We start from the raw sequence: 13,430 nt of genomic DNA, 5'->3' as shown, positions 1-13,430 counted from the left end.
GTTTCACTTCTGAAGTCCTGAAGAAGCCTCTTGGATGAGAAGTGAAATGTCTTAAAGGAAAGACAAAGTCCAACTAGTTGCCTTTTGAAAAGGCACCTTTGAAACAACCATGACCTGGATGGCCGAGAATCTCCATAAACAAAAAATTAGATCCATCTACTCAGACCTCTCAACATCATGTCAGTTTTTTAGGGGTCATTGTGGTACCATGTCCAAAGATTTGTCACCGTGAATTTAGTGTTTTGGAGAATTCTTGGTTTTGTCAATCTATTTTTCAGATGCACAAAAGGATAAAATTTGAAAAAAAAGAGCTGTCTAAATTTTATTGAAAGGTAACGTTCTGAAATTATTCTTTTTAAAAAATCTACAATAGTATGTTTTCATAAATAATATAAATTGCAGTTGAATTCTTTCTAATTTTTATATCATTTGTGGCACAACTACACTGTGGGTTGGCATACTTATAAATTATATTACTTTAAAGATTGGAGTATACCAATCTTTATATAAATTATATATTTTATAAATTTATATAAATTTTATGTTCCTAAAGTAACAAAGAGATATATAAAAGGTGTATAAAAATATTTTTTCCCAACAGTTCATTGTCTTCATCCTTGGCTTCAAATTTCTAATAATGATCCAAAATGTATAAATTCACAGAAATGGTAAAGTAGTGGCTATCTGAAAAATAAAATAAATTTAAAAAATCCAGATCACAGAATTTTAGAAAATTAATATCTCACATCTCTAGACAAATAAAAAATAGGGAGGAGGTGAAAAGATAATTGAATATGCAAGGTGGAATAGGAGAGATAAAATATAGAGGTCTAAGTTGTAGAAACCTGTTGCTCACGTTAAAATTAATTTCATGTTTTCAAACATTTCCAGAGATTGCTGCAATATATTCCTTATGAACCAAATGTGGAATTTCTTTCTAGCTGTTTTATACAGATTTCCTTACCTTCAGTATTAATAGTTTAGTTATAAAAGTGCATTTAGTAGTTAGGCTTGTTTCGCTACATAGTGAAATATAAAATTGAGATTATCTGAAAAATTACCAGGGCACGTTCATAAAAGCGTAATAAGAATAGATTCTACGGAGATAAGCTAACAAAATCCAAATTTTGTATTCAGGGAATATATTAATTTTTGTCTAGCTAATATAATCACAATAATTAACAATCTCTGGCAATAAAATGTACAACATATGCATTAGGCATTTGCCCTTGAGGGTGGATTTACTAAGCATCCACAATGGTTTCTGAATGCCTACCCCATGAAAATGGATAATGATTTATTGTCCATAAAAATGTTTTTGAAATAACAGTTATAGAGTAAAACATACATAAACTATATATACACAATATCTCATACAGATACATGCACTCTCATAAGTTTAAACTATTGATGGAACTGTTGCTGATACATTTCTCTGTAGGCTGATTAAAACTTGGCAAGGCCAGATTAAGTGATTGGCTTGGATGTTATGAATGGCAGTTTCCAGGTTTAGAACAAACCAGAGGTAATATAGCAAACCATTTGAATTCAAAAGCACTCTTAGAAGCTGCATTTATCCTCAGATGTATCAAATCAAAAATTAGAAAATGCTACTCAGAAATCTTTAATGAATGCAAATATTAATATGAGGAAACTTCTTGCTCTAGCCACAATACAAAGTTGTGTTCTTTTAATTACAGTTGACTTGGACTTGGATAAAACTAATTGGCTATCAGGAAAAAAAATCAGAAAACATGAACACGTAGAAAGCAGAGTTTAAAAGGGCAAAAGTTTCCATGGAACGTTCAACTTGTGTTTTGTTGCTTTAGGACATGGAAATTCTTTTTTCTATAATATAGTACATATGGAATACTGTATATTTGTAATTAAATTTTATAACGAAGAACCAAATTTGAATTAAAGCCTTTTTAAAAAAAGAAATCTATTTGCTTTTAAAACCCAAGTTTATAGCTAGAATTCTTTTTTTTCACAAATTTTATTGTTTAAAACATTGGACACGATGTGAACAGACTGACATACCTTCTTGTCTTACATTATTTTTGAGATTTACATATATATATATATATATATATATATATATATATATATATATATATATATATACACATAATATACACATCAGTGTATACAATTATACAATTATACCATATTTAAAGCAATCAACCAATCCATGAACTCAAATGGAGACCTTCCTTTTATTCCCACCAAAATTAGAACTTATTCCAGATTTTATAATAGCCTGATTGATCTTTATTCTTGATTTCCAGGGTTAATTTGTCCATTTCTGTGCACGCCCAAATTTTATTTATCACCTCGCTTTCCTCCGGTATATCACTCCTTTTCCAATTCTGGGCAAATGACATTCTTGCTGCTGTAATGATATGGATCATCAAATATAACTCTTCTTTGGAGTATTTCTCATCTGTTATGGCCAATAAAAAAAATTCTGGTCTAAACTCGACTTTGCGTCCTAGTATTTCTTTTAACCAAGTCCAAATCCTTTGCCAATATCTTTGCGTCTGACTATAAGACCACCATACATGAAAATATGTGCCTATTTCTTCAGAGCATTTCCAACAACTAGGAGATATTGTCTTGTACATTTTGGCTAAACGTGCTGGGGGGAGATGCTATCGATAAAACATTTTAAATAAATTTTCTTTATAGGCTGAGGCCAGTGTTATCCTTTTATTTCTATCCCAAAGCGTTTGCCATATGTCCAGATCGATGACATGTCCCAAATTTTTGGCCCAAGTCAACATAGGTTCCTTCACTTGTTCCTCAAACATTTTATATCCCAGAAGCAAACTATACAATTTCCTTATTTGTTTGTCATCTGGCCCCAATAATATTTTATCCAAAGCAGTTTCTTGGATATTTATCCTCCATTCTTTCTTATCTTTCCTGAATCGTGATTTTATCTGTAGATAGGCCTACCAATCTAATTTTATCCCTTGTAGTTCTAATTCGCTTCTAGATTTCAATTCCCCCTCATTATCCATAATATCTTTGTATGTAATGTTATTACCCAAATTAAACAGATTTGGATAGACAATCGCTTCAAGGGTGGACAGCCAGACTGGTACTTTCAGGGCTTTTTTTCTCATAGAATGGTCAGAACGGAGTTCTGGCACCTTTTTTGGATGGAACCTTGTAGGGTAGGCAAGGCAGGTTGTATGACATGTGTGAGTTCCGGCACCTTTTTCTTTTACAAAAAAAGCACTGGGTACTTTGGTATAGTTTTGGTTTCTAATTTTGTTCCAAATATTGAATAACGCTTGTCTAATCCGATGTTTTTGAAAATGTAAAAATAATCCTTGTTTCTCAGTCCATAGAAAAGCATGCCAACCAAATTTTAAATCATGGCCTTCTAAAGTTAGTAATCTTATGTTCTTCAGAATTATCCATTCTCTAATCCAATTTAATGCTGCGGCATAATAATATATTTCCCAGACTGGCAATCCAAATCACCCGTTTTCCTTTGCATCCTGCAAATATTTCATTTTAATTCTTGGTTTTTTCCCTTGCCAAATAAAATTTAATGACAGTTTGTTCAAATTTCAAAAAAAAATTGTATCAAGTTGTATTGGAATATTTTGAAACAGGAACAAGTTTTTAGGCAAGACGTTCATTTTAATCACCGCAATTCTCCCCAGTAGTGAAAGACTCAAGTTTCTCCATCTTTCCAAATCACCTTTTATTTGTTTCACTATTTTATCGTAATTGTCTTCTTTAAGTGAAGTGCATCTAGCCATGATAGTGATTCCTAAATATTTTATTTTCTTAACTATTTCTATGTCCATACTTCTAGCCAAATTATCTTTCTGTTTATTAGTCATATTTTTGACAATCATCTTGGTTTTACACATATTTATTTTCAGCCCAACGACTTCACCATATTTAACTAATTCTTCCAACAATTTCAGTCCCAAATGTTGTGGGTCCTCCATGAGAAGGACCAGATCATCCGCAAATGCTTGAAGTTTGAAAGTTTCCTTTTCAATGTCTAATCCTTTTATCTGTGGTTCATTTCTAATTATCCTTGTTAGGACTTCTAATGTCAATATAAACAGGAATGGAGATAAGGGACAGCCTTGCTGTGTTCCCCTTTGTATTTGAAATTTCCTAGATGCTTCCCCGTTTATAATTACTTTTGCTTCCTGATTAGTATAAATTGCCCTTATTATATTTATAAATTTTTCACCCATAGCCATATATCTAAGTTGTTGATATAAAAATGACCATTTAACATTATCAAAGGCCTTCTGGACATCTAAGAATAACAACGCCATCTGTTGTCCGCTATGTAATTCGTAATAATGTAACGTGTCCAATATTACCCTAATGTTGTGCTTAGTTTGCCTTTTAGCAAGGAAACCATTCTGGTCTGCATGTATAAAATCATTTAGGAACCTTTTTAGTCGCTCTGCTATGATTGTTGTAAATATCTTGTAGTCAGAATTAAGTAGAGATATAGGTCTGTAATTTTGAATTAATGTGTGATCAGCGTTATCTTTCGGGATAAGGACTATATTTGCCTCAGACCATGACTTAGGAATTCTTGCTTCTTCCAAGACCACATTGAACACCTCCAATAAATGATGTGCTAAAATATTTTGTTGTTCCTTATAAATTTCTATCAGGAGGCCATCAGGACCGATGCTTTATTATTTTTTGTTTATTAATAGCCGTTATCACCTCAGACATCCTAATTCCTTCATTCAACATATTTCTAATTTCCTCTGTGACTTTGGGTAGTTTGGCTTTTTGGAAACAATCCTCTGCTTTCTCCTCAATTTCCTGACTATCATCTTTATATAATTGCTCATAAAATTCCTGAAATCTTTTTCTCCTCTTCTTGGTAGTGTATTCTCCCTTTGTCATCACATAGTTTACTAATCCAACTTTTCTCCTTTTGTTTTTTCAATTTATATGCAAGCCATTGGCCTGGTTTGTTTGCATTTTCAAAGAAGTTCTGTTTTTATACCTCTCATCTGTTGTGCTAATTTCTCTTTGTCTAAAATATTAAGTTTATGTTTAATTGAATCCATTAATTGTTTGACATTCTTTTTTGTGGTTCCTGTTGTAGTATTGTTTCTAATCTTTTATATTCCCCTTCTAACCTTTTCTGTTGTTGTTTTTTCTCCTTATTCTTTTTTGCCATATATGCCATTGCTACCCCTCTCATAATCCCAATTATTTTGTACAGAGGTGTCTTCAGCTTTGTTTTCCTTAAAAAAGAAATCTAATTCTCTCTCCATCTTTAACCTAAAGTCGTCTTGTTTTAAAATTGATCTTTGTATAGTCCATCTAGGTGTTTTTTGGGGGCCTTTCCAACTAAATTTCATAGGGTTATGGTCTGCCCAGGTGCTTGTCTCTATACACACCTCTTCGACCTCAGAATTAATTTCCTTTGACATCCACACCATGTCAATCCTGGACCACGAACTATGTCAGTTAGAATAGTATGTATACTGTCTAGCCTTGCGGTTCCTTTCCCTCCATATATCCTGGATGTTTAAATCATTGGCCAATTTAAAAAAGGATCTCGGTAATATTCTTCTTTTCCTTTTCCTGGTCTTATTACCCTTATAGTCCAGATTTTTGTCTAAAATGGCTTTAAAATCTCCTAATAGACAAATCTCATTGTAGTCTATACTACATATCTTATTATGTAATGCTTTAAAAAACTGTTATTGATTTCCATTCGGGGCATATATTTCTAATTAATTAATGAACCTTTATTGTCAAAGTACAACCATGTATACATTGAGATTAGCTGAGCCTCCCTTCGTGCTCCCACCCCCCAACTCACAGTGACAACAAACCTCCATCTTATTACACCATGTGAACTAATTGCACCACACACCGGACTCGCAAGTCAATTCTGCATAAAGTTTATAAAAATTATTTCCCGTTCAAAAGCCTAACAGCACACGGATAAAAGCTGTTTTATCCTGTTGGTGAGGCTGGCTATACTCCTATATCTCCTACCTGATGGTAGGAGAGTAAAGAGATACCATCCAGGGTGTGAGTCATCCCTGAGAATTTTCCTCACTCTTCCAAGCCCTGGCGATGTCATCCAGTAGTGTCAGGGGACAGCCCACAATGTCTTGTGCTGTACTCACCACCCTCTGTAATACTTTCCTATCCGTGGCTGTCAGACCAGCATACCAAACCACAATACCATACGAGAGGACACTCTCTATAGTCAGATCTTCACAGAGGTAGACTCCCAGAAATTTAAAGGAGGAAACTCTCCACACAGTCCTCCCCGATGTAAAGTGGGGCAGGTTCCTCCTTTTTTCTCCGGAAGTCTAGCACCATCTCTTTCGTCTTGCCGATGTTCAGGTGCAAGTTGTTGTTACTACAACATATGGATAGTTTTTATACCTCCGCCCTGTATGCTGTCTCATCCCCACCTGTAATAATACCTACCACAGGCATATCATCTGTGAACTTAATTATCGCAGTGGATGGGTCAGATGATACACAGTCATATGTGTATAAAGAGTACAGGTAGGGGCTAAGCATGCAGCCCTGTGGCGAGCCGGTGCAAAGCTTCAGGGGGGTGGAGAAAGCAGACCCGACCCTCACTGTTTGTAACCGGTCCCTAAGAAAGTCTTGAATCCAATCGCAGATGGCAGGGGAGAATTTCAAGTCAGTCAGCTTCTCGATGAGAATGCTCAGCAAAATGGTGTTGAAAGCCGAGCTATAATCAACAAAAAGCATCTTGACATAACTTCCAGGTTTTCTACAATCATCACCTTCCTATAGTTTATTTCTACCTCTACTATCAATATTCTACCCTCTCTATCATTATAAATTTGTTTAGCTACCAATTTCTCATTCACGTATAATGCCACCCCCCTCTTTTTTTGTCAATCTAATGAGACAAATAGATTTCCTAGTTTTGGTTGATCTAACAGATATTTTTGTTGTTCCTTTATATGAACTTCCTGAATTGCAATTAAATCTAATTTTTGACAAATAGGTTTATTTAAAAAATTCCATCTTTTCATTGGCGAGTTTAACTCATTAATATTCAGGGACAAGATCCTACATTCTTCTCCCTTTATTTTACTTATATCTAGGTTTTATGCTTCTTGTTGTCCGGGGCTCTCTCCCATCTTTATCTCTACCCCCATATATCTCTATAGTCTCTCCAGATTTATTTCCTCTGTCCTCTGCTCCCAATACTTTCCCTTCTATGGCTATCTGTCTTACATCTCTTTCTCATACATCCCTTCCATCTTGATCTTCTACTTCTACTTCATCTTCATTGTTAAAGTGGAGTTTATAGAAACCTTCTGCCTTCTCTATCAAATCCAATCTGTACCTTCTATCTTGCCATGTGACTAAAATACCTTCTGGGGTTAGCCATCTAAAATTCACATTATATCTAATCAATTTCGATGTTAAGAATTGATAACCACGTCTCAAGTCCCTCATCCTTTTAGGTATTTGTTTAAGAACTGTTATCTGTTGTCCTCCAAAGTCTAATGGCTCTTCTCTTGATCTATGTAATAGTTCATCCTGAATCGATTTTTTGACCAGACTTATATGTACTTCTTTTGGGAGATTATGTCTCCTCGCATAATTAGTTTGAACCCTATACGTCTTGTCAATTTCCGCCAGCATTTCATCTTTCCCTATGCCAAGCGCCTTTGCCATTAAGTCTGCCATCATATCCGGCAGATCTTTGCCTTTTTTTTCTTTAACATTTTGAAAGCGCAAGTAGTGAGCAGCCTTCTCCACTTCCAGGAATATCACTGTTGTTTCGAGCTCCCTATTTGCCCAAAGTAATATTTCACTTAAATCCTCTACTTTCTTCTCCTCCTTCTCCATTCTCACTTCCATTTCCTGTAGTCTTTGCTTGTTTTTAATTAATTGTTGCTGGATCCCCTCAAATCGCTTGTATTCTTTCCTTAAGCTCACCAGTATCATTTCTTACTTGACCTATCTCTTTCTTCATCTCCTCATGGTTCTTGGTCATTGCTTCATGCATATTTTGTAAGAGGACTTGTAAATTTTTAAAGGAGTTTGACCTTTCCCTTTGTAGCATGTCCTCAATGGACTTCTGGCTAGAAGGGCTTGAAGACATCCCTAGCCCCTGTGGCACTGCCCTCTTTCCTGCACTAATCATAGTTAGATTTGGAATGCTTGTCATATTTAGCCAGATTACTCAATCAATACCACACTTTACAAATGCCTAATTCCTTTAGCCTTGTATAAACCTTTAACTATATAACAATATAATTATGTGTATCTATGTCTTTAACAATCATATAGATCATTTCTTAGCTAATTATTTCAATTCTATCCAATTCTAGCAGTCGACAGTTACAGCCAAATGGTTATTAGAAGGCAGACAGATTATATATTTATGTTTATCTAAATATGTATCAAAGTCACTTTCCTATTTGATTTCCAACTCCAAAATTAACTCCTTTTGTATCTTTCCCAACCACCAAAGGCCAGTAGATGTCCCACTATCCAGACTTCAGTTCCTAAATTGCTGTATCACTTACTCCATCTTAGGTCCATTATCCACCCGTGGCATGTAAGACAAAAGTTTAAAAGTTCAGAACTTTTCAAGATAGTCCAAACAATTCACTTTCCTTCGATTAATAATACACACACTTTTTCTCAAAAATTCAGTCTCCCAATGGTTTTCTCAAGAACTCAGTCTCCAAAACTCCAAAGTTTATCTTTTCCCCATTGCTTTTCTGTCAGTACACCTACTCTTGCGACTAATTTACAATCTACTGACTTCCTGGCTTCCTCTTCTTGTCGCTCCCGCCTGTCGCCTTATATCTCATTGCTTCTCTCGCCGCTCGCTCCCTCTCAGTAAAACACCCTCTTCAGGCCAGCACCTCTTTCCCACGCACTCCCTTTTACTTTCAGATGTAAATATTTTGGAATTACTTTCCATCAACTCCGTTCCACCGTTGTACCGCTAAGTTGATGCTAGCTCTGTCCCTCTGTCAGATCTTCTTGTCGGCCATTACTGGCCTCCTTCTCCCCAGTCTGCTTGCATCAGGTTTTCTCTGGATCTCTGACATGAGCCGCCACTCATGTAAGTTCTCCGGGACGCCCGCAACTTCAGCTGTCCCTACAGGACCTCCTATGGCTCTGAAAAGCCCCCGCAAATGCTGGGTGAGAGGTTGTGTGAAACGGAGAAGCCCATTCACACAGCCGCCAACTCTGACAGCTGGCTGTGACCCCTATAGCTAGAATTCTTTAAATGCTTCTGAAGGTGTTGAAATAAAAAAAACTCCCAAGTTTTTCTGTGCCTATTCTACAGGTACTTCTTGTTTAGCAACTACTTCTGGAACTGTCAGCTTATCGTTAAGTGAAATGGTAGCTAAATGAAATTGTGACAGTGCTTATGATCTTATTCAGCTTTCCTTTGCTTTAAAGACTTGCAAAAGTGATAAATGTGAAGACTGGTTGCAGAGTTCCTTTTTTATCATTTTTATAGCTGTATGAGAATATTGCTAAACTTAAATTTTGGAACTAACACCCCAAATCATATACTAAGCCAGAATAAATAAGATGCACTAAGAATGGAATGAAGAAACCATAATCTTTATTAGTTTTTTAGAGTAGCACAGTGGCCTAGAGGTGAAGGTGCTCATCTCCCACTCGGAAGATTGAGAGTTCAATCCTAGGCAATGACAGATGTTTCTCTATCAGGTAGCAAAGAGAAAATATCTGCAATAAACTCTCAGCTCCATTCAGTCTCCCAAACCCCACCCCGAAGCAAGGATTACAGGGTCATAACAAGAAAAAAAAATCTTTATTAGTTTTCTTTTGTTGCAGAAGAAAAACTGAAGTGAATGAGCAATAATAGTGTAAGGAATTGAAGTGTTCTGTAACTGGAACAAAAAGAAACTGTTTAGCCTAACTATTGCTATCTCGCTTTTGTAATCAGCGTTTGCGTCAGGGACAAATTTCATGTAAGCATGGGAAATATACATAGATGGAATGTATTGAAGGAGGGAATAAGGGAGTGTACAGGAATGACTGATGTCTTCCTTATGATGTAATGGCTCTGTTGTCTGATTTTCATTGGCTAACAAAGTTTATAAAGCAATGCTACTAACTTTCTAAGGTGTGGCACTTCTGGATGTAACTCTGTCACCGTTCCAGATTGTTTGCCACCCAGCTGTTTTATTTGATCAATTAAAGCACTGTTTCCTCAAGAAGCCTCCATCTGAGTTGCCTGATTAGACTTTTAATGGTATCTCAAATTTAAGTAAGGGCCAGTGACCTTACATTTCAGGTGCCCGAACAAGTACATTGAAGGCTGTGTTTCTTCAAGGTCGTTTCTCATTGAACTCCCTGTGAATGAGTCCTGTTGTGACTCAGCAAACTTCAGGCATGACATCTAGGAAAACTGGTGCAGGTCAGTATAAAATAAAGAGCGCTCTCAGACCCTTTGTGTTTGGTGACTTTTGTACTGGCCTGAGTTTGTCTGAATCCTGAATGTTTAAGGAAGCTTCTATCTCGTCCCAGTGAGGATAGGAAGAGACGAGAACACAGGAGAATTTGGTAAGTAGAAACAAGAATTCTGGAATGAGGAGGAGGTTGGGGGAGGGTGTGTGTGTCTTTGTGTGTGTGTGTGTTTGTGAAATGCCTGAAAGGCAGGAATTTAGTTGCCTGCAATGTGATAGTAATGAGTGACTGTTAAGGAAACCCCCTGTAAGGGACCCCCACATAAGAGAAGGTGTGGCCAGCCCTGATATCAAAGGATAGATATTGAGAAATCTCTTGGGGGTCATTCATTTCCACCGAGCAAATGAACTGGTGTTTAAAGGAAGGGGGGGCTGTGTTTCCAGTAGGCTTCGTGTTAATCCATTGGAATGCACTGAAATTGTGGCAATGAAAATAATCTTCAAGAAAGCAACGTTGCAAAATTTTGTACATATCCGTTTGGCTAGCTTATCTTTTTAACAACTTCAGTCATTGAAGAAAAGAAAAAAATCAAAAAAGATCTGAATGCAAGTTTTTCCCCCCTCTCTAATCTGGCTCTTTGGATGTACATTCAGTTCCTTTCTGTTAGACACTGGCGTCATCTACTGACCTTGGAAACCATCCCTATTATTGGATGTGAAGAGACGAGGCTGCTCTCTGTAGTTTTCCCCTCACCTTCACACCTGCAAAGGGCCCCAAATTCAACATTCCTTTTGGTCCTTCCCCACTGTCCTTTGAATTTGCTTGGAAAAATTGGAAGCAACCATAAATTCATCTCAATCCTGCCAAGACTGAGTGGCTGTGCATACCGGCATCTCGGACTAACCAGTCTATTCCATCTTTAATGATGGGGGGTGAGGTGTTGCCCCCCGTCAATAGGGCTCGCAACTTGGGCATCCTCCTGGATTCGCGGCTCAGTTTTGAAGAACATATAGGAGCCGTCACCAGGGGGGCCTTTGCCCAGGTTCACCTGGTGTGCCAGTTGCGGCCCTACCTGGATGAGATGCCCTGCGCACAGTCACTCATGCGCTCGTCACCTGCCGATTGGACTACTGCAACGCTCTCTACATGGGGCTGCCCTTGAGGACCACCTGGAGGCTTCAGCTGGTGCAGAATGCAGCCGCATGGGTTGTGATGGGGGTTTCCCGATACTCCCACGTAACACCTCTGCTCCATGAGCTGCATTGGCTTCCGGTTGCCCTCCGGGTGAGATTCAAGGTGCTGGTGATGACCTATAAAGCCCTAAATGGCTTGGGTCCGGGATATCTGAGGGAGCACCTGCTGCCGGCATCAAGCTCCCTTCGTCCTGTGCGCTCACACAGTGAGGGTCTTCTCAGGGTACTGTCGGTAAAAGATTGCCGGCGGACAATACCCAGGGGGAGGGCCTTCTCAGTGGGTGCGCTTGCCCTTTGGAACCAGCTGCCTGTAGAGCTTAGGACTGCCCCTGACCTTCACTCATTTCGCTGGGACCTGAAGACCTGGCTCTTTGAGCTTTCGGGCCTGGACTGAGAGTATTAATTGGGGTTTTAATTGGATTCTAATTGGGATTTTATTTATTCAAGGTTAATGTAATCATTTTAATTGTTTTTAATTTTTGTAATTTGTTGTATTGTTTTTAAAAAACCTTGTGAACCGCCCTGAGTCCTACGGGAGAAGGGCGGTATATAAGTTTTATAAATATAAATATAAATATAAATAATATAAATATAAATATAAATATAAATATAAATATAAATATAAATATAAATATAAATATAAATATAAATATAAATATAAATATAAATATAAATATAAATATAAATTAAATATAAATATAAATGTTCCCCTCCATTTTTTGCAGTTTTTGGCTTGTAATTTTTTTTTTACTCAGGAGGAAGAGACAGTACAGATAATTTTGCTAAGGAACACAGAACAAAAGAAATCTTGTTTATCAGGGATTGTAACCAGATAAGAATTCAGAGAAAAACTTGGCATTGGAACACACTGGAAGTCTTTTGAGGTTTAAAATATTAGTTAGCCCTACATATACTCATTAACCAAAGGAAATGATTCTGAAGTGTTTTGCTTAGATTTGTAAATGTTTTTAAAAGTTTGATGCTCTAGTTTCAGTGTTTGCATACACATATATTTTCACTACATTAACTCAGAATACTCAGTAAGTTTGTTTTTTTCCTCTTGTGAAATTGCTGTTTATTTTATTGGGAGCACCTGTTTTGAACCTCCCCAACTTAGAGAAGCCTTTTTATCTCTTTATGAATGTTGATTCTGGAATAACGAAAAGTGTGTTAGCTCAGGATTGGACTGGGAGAAAGAAACCAGTTGATTTGAACTCTGCCCAGTTCTTGAGCTCAATGAACTAGTCCAAGGGTTGGCAACCTTAAACACTCAAAGAGCTACTTGGACCCATTTCTCACAGAAAAGAAAACATTGAGAGCCACAAAACCCTTTTGACATTTAAAATGAAGATAACACTGCATATATCCTTTTTACCTTTATGCTATGTATAACACTATAGTGTTTTACATTTATGAAATCAATGAACTGCTACAAAGAAAACAAAATTTTATGCCAGAGAAAGAGGGGAAAAAACTTTCTCTTTCATCCCAACAGGTGAAAACAATTTTAGTAGCTTATCTACTATCTTTAAATACAGCGTAATTATCCCCATACCTCATCTTTTAATTAAAAGAAGCAAAATATTTCATTAAATGTTCTTTACTAAAAGTCCAGTAAGGAAAACATATATTCATATTCTGTCTCCCTCCCTCTCTCTCTCTCCTCTCCCTCTCTTTCTCTCTCTTTCCTCTCTCCCTCTCTCTCCTTCTTTCCCTCTCCTTCTCTCTTTCTTTCTCTCTTTTCTCTCCCTCTCCCTTTCCTCTCCCACTCCCTCTCCCTTTCTTTCCTCTCTTTCCTCTCCCTCTCTTCTCTCT

This window comes from Vipera berus (genome assembly GCF_964194415.1).
Source record: "Vipera berus genome assembly, chromosome: 6".
Taxonomy (NCBI): domain Eukaryota; kingdom Metazoa; phylum Chordata; class Lepidosauria; order Squamata; family Viperidae; genus Vipera; species Vipera berus.
Note: the sequence above shows the minus strand (reverse complement) of the source record.